General features: G+C 37.5%; 1 protein-coding gene across 1 annotated transcript in view; it reads right to left on the reverse strand.

Annotated features, from left to right (window-relative positions):
* VRK2 (VRK serine/threonine kinase 2) overlaps positions 1-19,241 on the reverse strand; it is a gene marked incomplete at its 3' end in the record, with an annotated part of 121,582 nt that overhangs the window by 45,312 nt on the left and 57,029 nt on the right. The window lies entirely within an intron of this gene.

The raw sequence follows: 19,241 nt of genomic DNA on the forward strand, positions 1-19,241 counted from the left end.
GAATTAAAGTATTGGGTAATAAATTGATTCAAATTATGCAAAAGTGAACATACTAAGTACACAGTCTATGGTTATGCTAGAAGGATTCAAAAAGAAGTGTGGGGAACAGTGGGGTCTGGGAAATGCTGTTACACAGAAAGGGAGGAGCCTAGGAAGAACCATTCCTTGAAGTTCTGCTTCAGACACTTACTTGCAAAGTATGTTCACAAGTCCACAAGCTGCTTCATTAATTAAAGCAAGCACAGCCAGCCAGGCAGTCATGGCTTCATTTCACCCAGGAGACAACTGAGCACCCCAGTAGCCAATAACTCATCCAAGTCACTGGAGCAGTGAAAGGAAGAAGGGTTGAAAATCAGGCTAGTGTGACTCGATGCCCTTCCAGTATGACAGAGAACTTGGCAATGTCTAAAGTCAACTAGAACTCGGAACCCACCAGGAACCACTTTCTAGATCTTATGTTGGTACATTTTAAGAATATTTATGGGATTATAAAAGAAAAGAAGGAAAGAAGAAGAGGAAAGATGGAGGAAGAGAAGTAGAGAACCATGGGTGACCTCCAAACTTATGGAAGCCTAAATTATTCACTGTCTAGTTAATCTCCAATACAGGGTGAAATTTGATTGAGTTAATTTTTAAATCATATGAAAGGAAAAACAACAGGTAGATGGTAGTTTTTACTTTAGGCAAACAGATATTCCCCTGGTTTTAGATAGCCAATCTTAAGAAACTCAAGCCTCACATGATGACTGGAAAGGAGGTGTTCACTTGTACTTGAACAACTAGCTTCTCAATGCACCTTAATGGGCATCACATGACTTTTCTAAATGTGCTAACTCTCCTCTCCCTCTATGAATAGGAGAGCACTATTTGCTTCCCTATCTTCTGATTTCAGAGATCTATGGCACTTATTAAGTAATAATCATATTTCCACCTAATTCTCTATAATCTGTTTCATATAATTTAGTGTGAATGAAGGTGAGGTGTATCATACTATCTACAAAGTGATAAAAATATAATAGAAATAACAGCCATCACCTTTTACCAAGACCAGTTTCTAGGGCGGTTGTCTTGATTCAGAGAATGTCTATGACGCTGGAGCAAGAACCTAGGTTAAGCTAATGATTTTGTGGACTTAGAACTTTAACTGTTTTTTCTGAAAAGTTACAGTGTTGGTCACTGAGGGGAAGATGGTGTGCTAGCAACTGATAAGCAAGCTCATCAAAAAAGGACTGTTCTTTCTCCTGTAAGGAGTCCAGTAAGCTGGCCACTGAAATTTGTCTGACAGTTGGCAACCTGATCCACACCATTATTGGGCACTTCCCACACTTGTCCAATCATGGGGAAGGCATGCTGCCATTTCTTCCCACCTGGCATCTCCTCTGATGGGCAGTCTTTGCTTTGAAACATCACAGCTAGATGTGAGACCCGCCTCGTACTATCAGTATCACTTTATGTGCCCTCCAAAAACTTCCTGAGCTCCGCATTCTGTCTCAGCATCTGCCTTCCAGAGAGCTGATCTGACAGACGCCTAGTAAATCACAACCTTAATTGACGAATGAACTAAAATTCTCCTTTAGCACAACATAAAAATCATGACATTCCTGGACTGGGTGAACCTGTCTCAAAACTACACATCCACTGTTGTCCCACATAGTGTTCTCCAGCTTCATGCTGCTAAGGCTTCACTTCCAATCCTCTTTGTCACCTGATGCTGTAGACATTTAAATGCTCTGGGTTTGTAGTTTGGTGAGTGAAACTGCAGATGATTAGAGGGCATCTGCGATGAGTCTCCTAAGGTATTTTTCATGAGTGGTATTCCACAGAGACGGCTGTCCACACATACCTCAGGAGCATCTACAGTCCTACTGAAACTTGAATCCACACTTATTCTTTCTGGTAAATCTCACCCTGCCATGGTAGATCCCCTAATCTAAAAAGCAGTTTATCAGGCTTTACTTATGCGCCTTCGAATTTGCCATTTTAACAACAAAAATATGTATCTTTTCTTTGTATTTAGAAATGTGAGAGCCCTAGGGGAGGAGGCAGGACAAACTGGATATACCTTTTGTTCTATTCTACAGCCTTTTGCTTGATTTGAACTGGCAGCAACAGACAGAATGAACCAAATCACAATCAGTAGTTCAGAAGTTCAGAAGTCAAAATAAGTTTTGAGAATCACATGCTTAAAAAATGCATATATATTGAGTCTTTGTTAAGTGGGAAAGGCTTGTACTGGTGCTCACTAAACCATTCAAACTTCCCTAAAAGGACATATTTAAGGTCTTAAAACTAGAATATGGGATGCAAGAATTTAAGTCTCTGTGCAAACAAACTTCTAGTAGTTGGTGAAATTGAGATTTGAACTTTCATCCATCTGACCAGAAGCTGAGATTTTGTCATTGGTTGCACAGAAAAAGAAGGTAGAGTGAAGTGGGCACATTTATAGATCTGGAGACAACACCTGCTCTGAGAACAATAAACAGCCTGTGAAGTTTCTGATCAAGAGGAGCCCACATCCCCCCATAGAAACTCAGAAAAAGAAGCGACATCGAAGGTTGGAGATAAACTTCTAGAGATGAAAACAAAGAAACAACACAGGAAGGAAAGCCAGAGAGGGCCTGGGTCAGTATGTGCTGGCATCAGAAAGTTCCATGGAATCAACACAGGCCAAAAGACTTGGAGTATTTTAAAGAGACTTTGAAGGCTTCTCTAAGAAGCTAGGGCACACGTTACTGAAAACCTGGGCAAGGAACAGCATCAGAAGCACTGGCAGGAGGCTAAAAGGGAAAAAGCAGCAGAAAGTGTAAGCAAAAGGCAATGGGATATAGCCATTTGTATTCTCGTGCTAATTATCTTCCCACTTAAGACTGAAGACACCTGCCCTGAGTTGGTTCTGACTGGTAAATGAAAATGCAGACAGCCAATGGATGGGCAGGGCAGACAGAGATGGGACTTTTAGGATTCCTGAGCAATGAATAGAGGAAGAGGACCAGAGCTGCCATCCCTGTAAAGGAGGAGAGACACCATGCCTGAGAGGTATGCAAGCCAGAGAACAAAGCCGACATGTAGGTGATGGAAATGCAGCCCAAGAGGGCTGCATGTCTGGGTCTGGGGCAGCCAAGATAGAATGCAGGTTTTAGTAAGTAATAATTCAAGGATATTAGATGGTAGATCAGCCATGTGGAGAGTAGGAAGTGGCCAAACCATTGAGCTGTTTTAGACATAAAAATATAAAGTCTGTATGTGTATCAATCTTTTGAGAACATAAAGCATTGGGGAAGGCAGCAGGAATGCACCACTGCCACCAGGAATTTTTGAGTAGCTTTAATTGGATACAGCAACAGATGGCGCCCAAAGTGGGGTGAGAACTCAATCTTAAAAATTAATTGGAAATTTCTGAATGGAAAACACACACCTTGACCTAAGACTAGGATGTGGGAAGGATTGGTTTCTTAGCAAAGCTGAGAGGTTTTTGCCCAAGTCATGTGGGTTTGGAACTAGGACAAAAGATGTGCTAATTTGTTGTCCTTAATTCCAGTATGTGGTACGACCTGGAACACAGCTACATCCCCCCTGAACAAAACTGGATAGTGGGCTTGGGTTTTTGCCTGAGCCCTTTTCAAAAACTTCTAAGCTGCCTCAGAGATGCAGGGAACCCTTCTTGTGCAAAGAGAAAAGCTGCTCAGAAGGCAGAAGGTTAGGCTACATTACTGTTACAATCAAATAAAAAAATTAGAAATAATGGAATTTTAGAAGTCAATGCCATCTTTAACAACTGAGTTCTTTGAATGTGGGCTCCATGGAATTTCTGGGATTGCTTAGCCTGACATATGACAGATACATTGGTAGCCTGAGAATAGACTTACACAGTTAATAGAAGGGAATTTAATTGAAGTTAAATAGGAAAAGGTATTAATTGAATTCATAAAAAGAAGTATAGATATAGATGATACAAATATAGATATAGACATAGATATATAGATATAAATGATATAGATATAAACATAGACAGATATAGATATAGATGATACAAATATAGACATAGAGAGATATAGATATAAATGATATATAGATGATCTTATGATTAGTAAAAAATTATCGCATGAAATTTGTAGGCAAATCAATGGAACTAGGAAAAAATATCCTGAGTGAGGTAACCCAGGCCCAGAGAAGCAAATATGACATAAAAAATATTAGCTATTAGGTCAAAGACAAAAAAGGTACAGACCATAGAACCACAGAGGGGAGCTATAAAGAGTAAGAAATTATAGGGAAATATAGATTGCCTTAGAAAAGACAAATCGAATAGATAATTATGGATGGCTTGGGGGCTGAAAAGGAAGGATAAAGTAGGAAAGGAAAGGGAAGTTGAGGGACAAAATATGGGAGAGATGAACAAAATTAAGAGATATTTGTGTTGTAGCATAGAAACCTAATACAGTGGAAACTTCCTAAAATATACACATATATAATGGTGATCTATATGAAACTGCCAAATAACAGAACATACTGAATACCAAGTGGCCATATCTTGTCACCAACTGAAGCTTACAGTAATGAGTTTGAGTTATATCTAATTGAACTACTGGCCATAAAGATCATATGAAAAATCTCAAACAACCCAGGCTGTTGACAAGACAATGAGCTGCTCTCTACAAAGTGACTCTAAGACCACATTGCTGGACACAACACCTACACAACTCACTGGAGAATTCATGTTGGTGCCTACATGGAGTCTTCACCCTTACATCTGTTACAGCAAGGTGCTCTTGCATGTTACCAAAAGAGAAATGTGAACACTTAGCAATAAAACCATGAATCTCCAATAGTGTCCTACCTGCAAAATATGCAAGTAATGTTGACACAAAGACTGTGAGGGTAACCATCCAATATCTGATTTGACTTAAGGCCCACTCCATGAAATGGAACCAATATTTCCAGCACTGCTTGAGAACCAAGAACCAGACACTAGATAGTCCAGGGACCTAGGGTAAAAACAACCACTACTGGTTTAAAAATGTCTTCTTAAAAATAATAGTGATAAATGACTCCAAATGATGTTCTGCGATACTGATAGACCAGTGTCTTCTTAGCCATCACCAAAGAAGCTGCCTCGTGCAGCAGATGAGAAAAAGTAGAGATCCACAGCCAGACATTGTACATAGAGTGAGAGATCTTGATCTTTTAGGCCTTAATAAACTGTGCCCATCATATTTCTCCCCTCAGTGCTCAGTAACCCTGCTGAAGAGAAGGTGGAAAGAGTGTGAAAGCTAAAGGGTTGGCAAGACACCAAGAAAACAAGGTCCTCTAAATCAATAAGTGCAAAGCACATATGAGCTCAGTGTCTGGAGCACCAGGCCTGCATGGGTCTAAAGCAGATCCTTTAAAAATGTATTATAGAATCTAGTTTAGAGGTTTTATGAAACACCCTGTGAATGCAAATGAGTGAGTCTCTATGACCCTTGTGCTTCTCTCTGGGCAACTTTACTTCTTGGTTTCTCTTGTTCAAGTTCAGTGTAATAGTTTTTGTTATATCCTATTATATTTTATTTTCTTATATTTTATGATTATCTCTTAATAGCCTGAATTTTTGTAACAAGAAAAAAGCTGGAATAGCCATTTTAATATTGAATAAAGTAGATTTTCAACCAAAAGTCATCAAAAAAGATGAGGAAGGATACTCTTTACTCATTACAGGGAAAATTTATTAGTAGGAACTCTCAATACTTAACATATATGCTCCAATACAAGACCACCCATATTCATAAAAGAAAACCTACTAAAGCCCAAAAAAATACATTGCACCCCACACAATAATAGTGGGAGACCTCAACACACCACTCTCATCAATGTACAGATCATGGAAGCAGAAACTAGCATAGGTTATGAACCAATTGTAATTGATCAACATCTACAGAACATTCAATCCTAAAACAAAAGAATACACCTTCTTCTCAGCACCTCATAGGACCTTATCCAAAACTGATCATATAATCGGTCACAAAACAAGCCTCAATAGATATAAGAAGATTGACATACTCTCATGCATGCTATCAGATCACCATGTACTAAGGCTGGTCTTTAATAACAACAAAGACAACAAAAAGCCCATATACACATGGAAACTGAACAATGCTCTATTAAACTATACCATGGTCAAAGGAGAATTAAAGCATTTTCTAAAATTTAATGAAAATAAAAACACAACATACCCAACCTATGGGATGCAATGAAAGCAGCACTAAGAGGAAAACTGATAGCTCTGAGTACTTCCAAAAAGAAACTGGAGAAGACATACACTAGCAGCTTGATGGTACAGCTGAAAGCTCTAGAACAAAAGGAAGCAGATATACCCAAGAGGAGTAGATGGCAGGAAATAAACTCAGAAAAAAATTTACCAAATAGCAACAAAAAGAACAATACAAAGAACCAACAAAACGAAGAGCTGGTTCTTTGAGAAAATCAACAAGATGGATAAACCCTTAGCCAGATTAACTAGAGGGTATAGAGTATTCAAATTAACAAAATCAGAGAGGAAAGTGGAGACATAACAACTGAAACTGAGGAAATTCAAGAAACCTTCAGACCCTACTACAAAAGCCTATACTCAACAAAGCTGGAAAATCTGGAGGAAATGGATGAATTCCTAGACAGATACCAGATACTAAAGTTAAACCAGGACCAGGTAAACCATTTAAATAATCCCACAACATCTAAAAAATAGACACAGTCATCAAAAGCCTCCCAACCCCAAAAAAAATCCCATGTTCAGATGGGTTCAGTGCAGAATTCTATCAGACATTTATTGACGACCTGATAACAATACTCCTCAAACTATTCTACAAAATAGAGTCAGATGGAACACTAAGTAGCTCATTCTTTGAGGCCACAATAACCCTCATTCCTAAACCACACAAAGACCCTACAAGGAAAGGGAACTTCAGAACAATCTCACTTACGAATATTGATGCAAAAATACTCAACAAAATTTTTGCGAAATGAATCCAAGAACACATCAGAACGATCATTCAACATGATCAAGTAGGCTTCATCCCTGGGATTCAGCGATGACTTAATATATGGAAATCCATCAACCACATCCACCATATAAACTAACTCAAAGAAAAAAACCACATGGTCATCTCACTAGATGCTGAGAAAGCATTTGATGAAATTTAACACCCCTTCACGTTAAAAGTCTTGGAAAGAACAGGATTCCAAGGCCCATACCTAAACATAATAAAAGCAATATACAGCAAACCAATAGCCAACATCAAACTTAAAGGTGAGAAACTTGAAGCAATCCCACTAAAATCAGGGACTAGACAAGGCTGCCCATGCTCCCCCTACCTATTCAACATAGTAATGGAAGTCCTGGCCAGAGCAATTAAACAGCAAAAAAAAAAAAAAAAAAAAAAAAAAAAAAAAAATCAAAAGGATACAAATTGGAAAGGAAGAAGTAAAAATATCACTACTTGCAGAAGACATGATAGTGTATGTAAGTGATCCCAAAAATTCCAGAGAACTTCTAAAGCTGATAAACAAGTTCAGCAAAGTGCCTGGATTTAAAATTAACTCAAACAAATCATTAGCCTTCCTCTATGCAAAGCACAAACATGCGGAGAAAGAAATTAGGGAAAAGATACCCTTCACAATAGTCACAAACAATATGAAAAACCTTGGTATCACTCTAACTAAGCAAGTGAAGGACCTGTATGACAAGAATTTCAAATCTCTGAAGAAAGAAACCAAGAAAGATCTCAGAAGATGGAAAGATCTCCCATGCTCATGGATTGAAAGGATCAACATAATAAAAATGGACATCTTACCAAAAGCCATCTAAAGATTCAATGCAATCCCCATCAAACTCCCAACCCAATTCTTCATAGAGTTGGAAAGAGCAATATGCAATTTTATCTGGAATAACAAAAGACCTAGAATAGCAAAATCCATCCTAAACAACAAGAAAACATATGCGGGAATCACTATCCCTGACTTCAAGCTATATTATAAGGCAATTGTGGTAAAACCACATGGTATCTGTACGTGGATCAATGGAATAAAATAGAAGATCCAGAAACAAACCCTCACACATATGGTCACTTGATTTTTGATAAAGGAGCTGTAAACATTCAATGGAAAAAGGACAGCCTCTTCAACAAATGGTGTTGTTTCAACTGGCACTCAGCATGCATAAGAATGAAAATAGATTCTTTCTTATCTCCTTGTACAAAGCTCAAGTGTAAGTGGATCAAAGATCTCCACATTAAACCAGGTACACTGAAACTATTAGAAGAGAAAATAGGGAAAACCTTAGAACACATAGGCACAGGAGAAAATTTCCTAAACAGAACACCAATGGCTTGTGCTCTAACGTCCAAGATCAAGAACTGGAACTTATTGAGATTGCAAAGTTTCTATAAGGCTATGGACATTGTCAAGAAAACAAAACAGCAGCTAACAGACTGGGATAAGATCTTTACCAACGCCACATCTGATAGAGGTCTAATATCCAATATATACAAAGAATTCGGGAAGTTAGACACCAGTTTATCAAACAATCCTATTAAAAAATGGGGTACAGAGCTAAACAAGAAGTTCTCAATTGAGGAATATCTAATGGCTGAGAAGCATCTAAGAAAGTGCTCGACATCCTTAGTCATCAGAGAAATGTAAATCAAAACAACCCTGAGATTCCACCTCACACCAGTCAGAATGGCTAAGATCAAAAATTCAGATAACAGTATATGCTGCCGAGGATGCGGAGAAAGAGGAACACTTTTTCACTGTTGGTTGGGTTGTAAACTGGTACAACCACCCTGGAAATCAGTCTGACGGTTCCTCAGAAAATTGGACATAGTAATTACTACATGAAGACCCAGCTATTCCACTTCTGGGCATATACCCCAGAGACACTCCAACATACAATAAAGACATATGCACCACAATAGTCATAGCAGTCCTATTTATAATAGCTAGAAGCTGGAAAGAACCAAGATGTCCTTCAGTAGATGAATGGATACAAATATTGTGGTATATCTACACAATGGAGTACTACTCAGCTACCAGAAACAATGACTTTATGAAATTCCTAAGAAAATGGATGCATCTAGAGGATACCATCGTGAGTGAGGTAACCCAGTCACAAAAGAACAGACATAATATGCAGTCACTGATAATTAGATACTAACCCCAGAAAGCTATGAATACCCCAGAAACAACTCACAGGCTATATGAAGTTCAAGAAAAATAAAGGCCAAAAAATGAAAGTCTCAGTCCTTCTTAGGAAAAAATTAAATGTATAGCACGCTCTCAGAGTGGGGTACTCCCGGACCTCAATCATTCATAATCCAAGAGCTAATATAACAGCCTTGTGGCAATTTTTGGTATTCACAGATCATTATGCTTAATCTATACCCAACATGAAATCTGTTCCCATGTTATGTTCTGTCCTACATATACTTCATGCTTATGGTAACTTGTGGGATTTCAATACATGCTATCAAACCTCTAAGTAAATTAAGTACTGACAAAAGTATTCATATAATGTTATGTCAAAATGCCTTTTAAAATCTGTATATGTGTTCCTCTTTTTAAAAAATAAAGTGGTAAGAAAAAAAAAGATAATATACTTTGAACCAGCAAAGTGTTTTTATTTGTTACTTTGCATTACAGAAATGGGACCTAAAAAAAGGTGAAGCTAGGTTCTATCTCTTTTCATGAAGAAGAATAAATTATAAGTGAAAATTAAACTATACAATAAAATTCTTGTAAACAATTTCACTAATTATAATAGAAAATATTAATAAATAGAAGGCTGGTTCACTTGTCTACATAGGAATGATCCTCCACACTGACATAAAATGCCCAAAGCACAACTCAAGCCCAGAAGACAGATTGAACAGTGAAGCATGGTGGCTCACGTGGCCCAGCATTTTGGATCTGCAGGTAGATACACGAAAAAATCAAGGCCAGCTTTAACTATATGAGATAATTCAAGACCAGTCAGAGATACTTGAGATCATATCTTAAAAACCCAAAAAGGTAAATTATTTGAAAATAAGACATGTAAATTATGGAGCAAGAAAAGGGCTTTCTTGAACAGTTCATATGAAAAATTTCCCAAATGGAGGGAAAAGCAAAATAAAGAAGAAAATCTTTAAAAATGGATAAAATGTAAGAACAGAAATTCAATAAAATGTAAATATTTAAGTAAGCCCTTTTGGTTTGAGAAAGAATGAGAGGATGAATAGCTAGAGTCACACCTTGCCTTAGTTAGGGTTTCTATTTCAATGAAGAAATATCATGAGCACAGCAATTCTTATACAGAAAACTATTGAACTGGGGCTGGCTTACAGTTCAGAAGTTTAACCCATTATTATCATGGCAGGAAGCATGGCAGCAGGCAGGCAGGCATGTTGCTTGAAGGAGTTGAGAGTTCTCTATCTGGATTTGTAGGCAGCACTGTATTTGAACACAGTGTCCTGTCTTGAGATTTTGAAACCTCAAAGTCCACCTCCTGTGACAGACATACTTCCTGTAGCAAGGGTATATCTACTCCAACAAGACCACACCTCCTAACAGAAGCACTCCCTATGGGTCTATAGGGACCAATTCTATTCAGACCGCCAAATGCCCCTACTGCACATAATAACCCTGAAGGCTATAAGTTTAAACAGATGACTATGTTTAAGCCAATGATCCTCAAAAGAACCCCAAGCAGGTGAGCACTACAAGCACCCAGGTCTATCCAGAATCACAGCATCGAGTGGGCAACCATGAGTGGCCAGAGAAGCTCAGGCAGAATCTGAAGCTGAAGTTTCAAAAGGGAGAAAAACCACAGGAATCTGCACAGGCACTCTCTGAGATAGGACAGGAAATGGAATCACTTGAGAACTCTATAAAGGTATCCAAATATCTGAAAATTAAACATAATCTCACACATGTAAATTCAAAAAAGCAAACCTCAAAGAAAATTATAAAAACATCTTAAAGTTAATAAAAATAGAACCAAGCAAAGGGAGCATGTGGATGTTCATCCTATACAAGGCTATACCAGTTTCAGAATACCAGTGGCTAAAAATATGTCTTTACTACAAACACAGTCAGAATACTAACAGGGTTTTGGATAAAATAGACAAAACTGACACTAAAATATTATATACAAAATGCAAAAGGAGACAGATTAGCCAAAACAATTTGTTTTTAAAACAAAAGGACAAAGTTGCAAGATTCCCACTTTTTAATTTTTTATGGATATTCTCTGTATTTATATTTCAGATGTTATCCCCTTTCCTTAACCCCCTCCCACCTCCCCTTCCCATCGCCTCTTTCAGCTTTTTCAATACTTTCTCTAGTTCCTTCATTAGGTTCCCAGTATTCAGTCAAATGGTTAGCTGCAAGCATCCTCCTCTGTATCAGTATGGTTCTAGCAGAGCCTCTGAGGAGGAACCCATATCAGATTCCTGAGAGTAATCACTACTTGGCAACAGCAATAGAGTATGGGTTTCGTGGGTGCATATAGGATGGATGGTCAGGTAAGGCAGGCTTTGGATGATATTTTCCCCAATCCCTGCTCCTGTATTTGTCCCTTTAATTCTTCCCATGATTGTTTTCTTCTCTTCTAAGAAGGACTGAGGCATCCACCTTCTGGCCTTCCTTCTCACTGAGATTCACAACATCTGTGAATTGTTTCTTGGGTATTACTTATCAGTGAGTACATGCCATGAATGTTCTTTTATGACTGGATTACCAAACTCAGGAAGATAGCTTCAAGTTCCATCCATTTGCCTAGGAATTTCATAAAGTCATTGTCTCTAATAGCTGAGTAGTACTTCGTTGTGTAAATGTCCACAATTTCTGTATCTATTCCTCTGTTGAAGGACATCTGGGTATTTTTTCAGCTTCTGGCTATTATAAATAAGGCTGGTATGAAAATGTTGGAACATGTGTCTTTGTTACATGATGGAGCTTCTTTTGGGTATATACCCAGGAGTGGTATAGCTGGGTCTTGCAAGTAGTACTATATCTAATTTTTAGAGGAACCACCAGACTGATTTCCAGAGTGGTTGTATAAGCTAATAACCACTCAAAAAGTGGAGGAGTGTTCCACTTTCTCTACATCCTGGCCAGCATCCGATGCCACCTGAAGTTTTGATCTTAGCCATTGTAACTGTGATGAGGTGGAATCTCAGAGTTGTTTGAATTTTCATTTTTCTGATGACTAGGGATGTTGAGCATTTCTTTAGGTGCTTCTCAGCCATTCAATATTCCTCAGTTGAGAGTTCTTTGTTTAGCTCTGTACCCTATTTTTTTAATAGGATTATTTGATTCTAAGTCTAACTTCTTCAAACCTTTGTATATCTTGGATACTTTCTCAGATGTAGGATTGGTAGAGACCTTTTCCCCATCGGTTGGATGCCATTTTGTCCTTTGCCTTACAGAAGCTTTGCAATTTTATGAGGTCCCATTTGTAGATTCTTGATCTTAAAACATAAACAATTGGTGTTCTGTTCAGGAAAATTTCCCCTGTGCCTATGTGTTCTAAGTTATTCCCCACTTTCTGTTCTGTTAGATTCAGTGTACCTGATTTGATGTGAAGGTCTTTTATCCCCTTGGACTTGAGCTTTGTACAAAGAGATAAGAAACAATTGTTTTCTTTTTTTCTGCATGCTGCCTGACAATTTAACCAGCACCATTTGTTGAAGATGCTGTCCTTTTCCCATTGAATGTTTTTAGCTCCTTTGTCAAGGATCAAGTGACCATAGGTGTGTGGGTTCATTTCTGGGTCTTCAATTCTATTCCATTTATCTACCTGCCTGTCTCTGTACCAATACCATGCAGTTTTTTTTTTCTCACAATTTATATGTAATACAGCTTTAGTCAGGAACGGTTATTCCCCAGGAATTTATTTTATTCTTGAGAATAATTTTTGCTAGCCTCGTTTTTTTACTATTCCAAATAAATTTGCAAATTGTTCTTTCCAACTCTATGAAGAATTGAGTTGGTATTTTGATGGGGATTGCATTGGGCCTAGAGATTGCTTTAGGCAAAATGGCCATATTTACTATGTAGATCCTTCCAATCCATAAGCATGGGAGAACTTTCCAACTTTTGAGGTCTTCTTCAAGTTTCTTCTTCAGAGACTTGAAGTTCTTGTCATACAAATCCTTCACTTGCTTGGTTAGGGTCACACCAATGTATTTTATATATTTTTTGTAACTATTGTGAAAGGTGTCGATTCTCTAATTTTTTTCTCAGCCTGTTTATCCTTTGAGTAGAGGAAGGCTACTGATTTGTTCGAGTTAGTTTTATATCCAGCTACTTTGCTAAAGTAGTTTATCAACTGTAGAAGTTCTCTAGTTGAATTTTTGGGGTCACTTACGTGACTACAAATAGTGATATTTTGAATGCTCCCTTTCCAATATATCTCTTTGACCTCTTTTTGCTATATGATTGTTCTGGCTGTGACTTCCAGTTCTATACTGAATAGGTATAGAAAGAGTGGGCAACCTTGTCTAGTCTTGAATTTTAGTAGAATTGCTTCAAGTTTCTCACCAGTTAGTTTGATGTTGGCTACTGGTTTGCTGTAAATTGCTTTTACTATGTTTGTGTATGAGTCTTGAATTGCTGATCTTTCCAAGAATTTTAACATAAAGGGACTTCTTAAATTTGTTCAGTTTTTGTTGTTATATCTCCTGTTTCATTTCTTTCTTTTTTTTAAACAACTTTATTTTACAAAACAAAGATAAATGTACAGATTTTAAACATTTTTTGCTTAAAATTATACATTTTTGTCAGTACTTTTTTTCAGATTTTAACATAATTTTTACATAAAACTATATGAATATATTTTTTAGTCAGTACTTGATTTTTTTCAAGGTTTGATAGTATGCCTTGAAAACTTAATAGTTACAATGAGCTAAAGTACATGTAAAACAAAATGTAACATGGAAATAGTTAAAGTTTTCTTGTTTTGTAAATATTTTTTTTTGTTTTGTTTTGTTTTCTTTATTTCTTGGACTTCATACAGTCTGTGAGTTGTTTCTGGGGGAGTGCAAGCCTCTGGGGTTAGCATCCCACTATCAGTGACTGCATATTATGTCTGTTCTTTTGTGACTGGGTTATCTCACTCAGGATGATATTCTCTAGATGCAGCCATTTTCTTAAGAATTTGGTTAAGTCATTGTTTCTGGTGGCTGAGTAGTATTCATTTCTTATTTTGTTAATTTGGATACTCTATGCAGCCTCTCATTAGTCTTGTTAAGGGTTAATCAACCTTCTTTATTTTCTCAAAGAACCAGCTACTGGTTTTGTTGATTTTTTTTTTTGAGTTTTTTTTTTTTTTTTTTGAGTTTTTTTTTTTTTTTTTGGTATAGGTCTTTTTATTTCTGTTTGGTTGACTTCAGCTCTGAGTTTGATTATTTCTTGCTTTCTACTCCTCTTGTGTGTATCTGCTTCTTTTTGTTCTAGACCTTTCAGCTGTGCTGTCAAGTTGTTAGTGTATGCTCTCTACAGTTGCTTTTTGGAGGCGCTCAGAGTTATGAGTTTTCGTCTTAGCACTACTTTTATTATGTCTCATAAGTTTGGGCATGATGTGCCTTCATTTTCATTAAATTCTAAAAAGTCTTTGATTTCTTTTTTTCTTTCTTGACCAAGTTATCATTGAGTAGAGCATTGATCAGTTTCCATGTGTATGTGGACTTTTTTGTTGTTTTTATTGTCATTGACAACCATCCTTAGTCCAATGTGATCTGATAGAATGCATGGGATTATATTGATGTTCTTGTATCTGTTGAGGTCCGTTTTGTGACTGACTATATGATGAATTTTGGAGAAGGTGCTGGGAAGTGCTGAGAAGAAAGTATATTCTTTTGTTTCAGGATGAAATATTCTATAGATGTCTGTTAAATACATTTGGTTCATAACTTTAGTTTTGCTGTGTCTCTGTTCAATTTCTGCTTCTATGATCTGTCCATTGATGAGAGTGTGGTGTTGAAGTCTTCTCCTATTATTGTATGTGCTATAATATATGCTATGAGCTTTTTCTCTGAATGTGTGTGCCCTTGTATTTGGAGCATAAATGTTCAGGATTGAGATTTTATCTCAATAGACTTTTCCTTTGATGAGTAAAAAGTGCCTTTCCTTAGCATTTTTGATGAGTTTTGCTTGAAAATCTATCTTATTCAGTATTAGGATGGCTACTCCAGCTTGTTTCTTGGGAACATTTGCTAAAAAAGGTTTTCCCAATCTTTTACTCTAAGGTAGTGCCTGTCTTTGTTGCTGAGATGAGTTTTCGTTATGCATCAAAATGCTGTGTCTTATTTACATTTCAATTCTAATAGTTAATGTCTCTTTATTAGGGAATTGAGTCTATTGATGTTAAGAGATATTAAGAAATAATGATTGTTGTTTCCTGTTATTTTTGTTATTAGAGGTAGAATTGTGTATATGAAACTTTCTTCATTTGATTTTGTTGCAAGAGGATTATTTTCTTGTTTTTCATAGTGTATAGTTTCTCTCCTTGTGTTGGAGTTTTCCATCTATTTTCTTTTGTAGGGCCAGATTTGTAGACAGATATTGTGTAAATATGTTTCTGTTCCAGATTATCTTGGTTTCTCCATCTATAGTAACAGAGTTTTGTTGAATATAATAACATGGGCCGGCATTTGTGTTCTCTTTGGGTCTGTATGATGTTCTCTTTGGATCTCTTTGGGTCTGTAACATGCTTTCTTCTATAATTTTGTTAAATATATTTACTTTCAGTTGGGAATCCTCGCTCTCTTTTACACCTATTATCTTTAGGATTGGTCTTCTCATTATTTCCTGGATTTCCTGGATGTTTTGGGTTAGGAGCTTTTTAATTTTTACATTTTCTCTGACTGTTGTACCAATGCTTTCTATGCTGTCTTCTGCCCCTGAGATTCTCTCTTCCATCTCCTGTGTTCTGTTGGTGATGCTTCTGTCTATGACTCCCGAGCTCTTTCCTAGGTTTTGTGTCTTGAGGGTTGTTTGTCTTTGTGTTTTCTTTATTGTTTTCATTTCCATTTTTAGATGCTGGATGGTTTTGTTCAATTCCTTCACCTGTTTGCTTGTGTTTTCCTGTGTTTCTCTAAGGGCTTGTACTTTTGTGTTCTCCTGTATTTCTTTAAGGGAGTTATTCATGTGCTTCTTGAGGCCCTCTATCATCAGCATGAGGCACAATTTTAAGTCCAAATCTTGTTTCTCAGGTGTGTTAGGATATACACTGCTTGCTGTGGTGGGAGAGCTGGGTTCTGATACTGCCAGGTTGTCTTGGTTTCTGTTGCTTAGATTCTTATGCTTTCCTCTTGTTATCTTCTTATCTTTGATGTTAGTTGTTCTTGTTGTCTCTGAATAGAGATTTTTTTTTTCCTGTGTGTCTGTGGTTTGTGGGTTCAAGAGGGAGATTGGTCCTTGGTCTTCAGCTTTCTATGTGCAGGCTGTGAGTTCCGATGATGATGGGCTAGCTCTAGCTCCGGGTACAGATAGAGGCCTGAAGCACACAGACCCAGGCAGTAATGTGATACCTGTGCTGTGAGAGTACCTGGAGGTATCTCCCCAGATTCTCAGTGGAGAGAGTGTATGGGCTCACCTGTGGGGTCGGTAAGGAGAATACTCCTTTTTTCCTCTGGGTGCTCAGTTCTCTGAGGACAGGCCACAAGTCCTGATGGCAGTGTGGCTAACCTGCCTGTGGCTCTGGGCTCAGATGGAGGTAGGACCACTCTGATTCCAGACAGTACTGTGATCTCAGAGCCCTGAGAGTTCCTGGATATCGCTCCCCAGATAATCAGTGGAGTTTGTGAACTCAACCATGGGCTCAGTATAAAGAGCACTCCTGAGTCATCTCTGGGTGTTTAGTTCTCTGCGGACAGGCCCCCCCCCCAATTCCTAATTTTAACATTGTAAAATTGCAGTAATCAAGACAGTATTATATCGGTTGTCTCACGTATTTATCAAGAACATCACTGAGAAAACCAAAGGTGAGCTACAGAAAATATCTGCTAAACAAACATCTGTCAGAGCTCCTTCTTACCTTCAAAATATAAAGATGCTGCAGCTCATTCTGAAGACAAGTTGATCTAAAAATGGTCATATCACCAAGAAAACACATGACTGGCAAGTCAGCACATGAAGCTTGGGCAGTAGCAGCAGCTGACTTTGGGAAATTTAAATGACATGTCTAGTACCCATTAGAATGGCAGAAACTCCGGAACCAAATGGAACCAAATGTGAAGGAATGTCATCATCAGGCATTGCTATGGGAACATCACAGTGACAGTTTCCAAAGAACAGTTTGGTAGTTTCTACATCACATACACATCTCCATATGACCCAGAGTCCACTTGCAGTCATTGACCCTCATCGAGAAAGTAAATAAGAGCCTGCATCATAGCTCCATATACATCTTAGCTCACACGATGCTGCTACCTGTAACTGCCCAACCAAGTCAGGGCCTGCATAGAAGGGTCAGCAAATAAGATCATTAGCTGATTGTCCAGAGGACCCAAATTCAGTTCCCAACTTAATAATAAAAATAAATCCTAAATAAATATGAATGTCCAAACCCAGGTGAACAGATAAAGCAACAGTAGTGTTCAAGGGGAAACTTACAACCCAGAAACTGTAGAATGATTACAAGGGTTTGAAGTATTTTGCTAAGTGACTAAAAACAGATATAAGAATATATATCTTTATATCTCAAGATTTTTTCCAATTTGCTCTGTCTTTTAAGGAAGCGGCCTCCCTGTTTCAGTTCCACACTTCTAGTTTTAGCAACAGTGACCTATTTTCTATTTGTCTCAAGGACAGCACTGTCTCCTTCCAGCCACCCTGCTTCCATTTTTACTACCATACTGTGAAACTGTGTGCTATTTTTCTTTTAATTTCTTATCATTTGTTAGATATTTTTAAAAATTTACTATAAACATCTTTCATGAGTACTCATTTGTTATGTCTAATATTAATTTACAGATATATTTAAAATTTTAATCTACCAGTGTTTTCTGTCAAGACTTTTCCTCTTTTTTAAAAAAAACCAGTACTCGGAGTGTTCATTAAGCATTTAATGATAGTTTCCTAATATTTTTGAGTCATGGTGGTTCGTTTTTACTTTAAATCTATCAAGACAGTGGGTAATAGTTACATATACTTATTACTTAAAATTAAAGTAAATTTTCAGCTATTCCATTACTTTTGCCATATTTTATAACCTATTTTACTTAGATAAATTTCTGTTTAATATAGATGAATTTGGAGCAATTTAGGTAAAACTAAGTAGTGAGTGCTGAGTTTCCATATAACCCTAGGCCCTGGACAGACAACTTTCACCTCCACATCCCCTCAGTGAGAGGAGACTTGTTAATATGGATAAAATGACAATGACAGATGAGCATCACCTCAAGTCTACAGTGTCCAGTGAGAACAGTACTTGACAAAGAAATAATGGCATGTATATACTCTGATGTATAAAGGAGGGTTTCAGTCTCAGGAACCTCAGTGCCTGACTGTTCACACCCCTTGCTCCAAACCCCAAGGTCACTATTGACTATTTAACTGTGCTCACGGTTTAACACAAAATGTCAGGAGCTGGCATATACAGCTTTTACCCCTTGACTTTTTCATGTATTGTTATATTTTTAAGTTCTTTCATGTCTTCCCATAGTTTGGCAAGTATCTTTTCAGCACTGAATAAAAGTCCTCTACAGAGAAATAGCTTGACATCAACAGAAGGGCATTCCAGTTACTTCCAAGTATTGATAAGGATGAATCTTATAGGCTTTGTATGTAAGCACAAGTATTCAACTCATTTCAGTTAACTGGAAGAAATATGATTACTTAATATCTTGATAGGAGATTTTTATTTCGCTAAGAAACTGAGAAAAGTGGCATCCGATATATCCACACCATTTTGCTATCTGTTCCGAGACATACATTTTAGCAAGAGGTATTGTCCTAACCATATCTCTGGAAAGCCAATGATATAGGGGAGAGGGTGTTTACCACAGTGGAAAGTTCTATTGGACATGCTTCTTTACTCCAACTATAGAAATTAAAAATGGAGCCCTGTGCAGCTATCTTTCTGCACACACCTATCCCTTCTCCCTGGGTCTAATGCCATGGTACTTTATCTGCATTTGCTTATGAACTCAGCTTCCTGCTGAGCCATTTCTTCAATGTGTGTCCATTAGCAAATGATTTAACCCTTCTGACTCTCAGCTTCT

This window comes from Micromys minutus (assembly GCF_963924665.1).
Source record: "Micromys minutus genome assembly, chromosome: 1".
Lineage (NCBI taxonomy): Eukaryota > Metazoa > Chordata > Mammalia > Rodentia > Muridae > Micromys > Micromys minutus.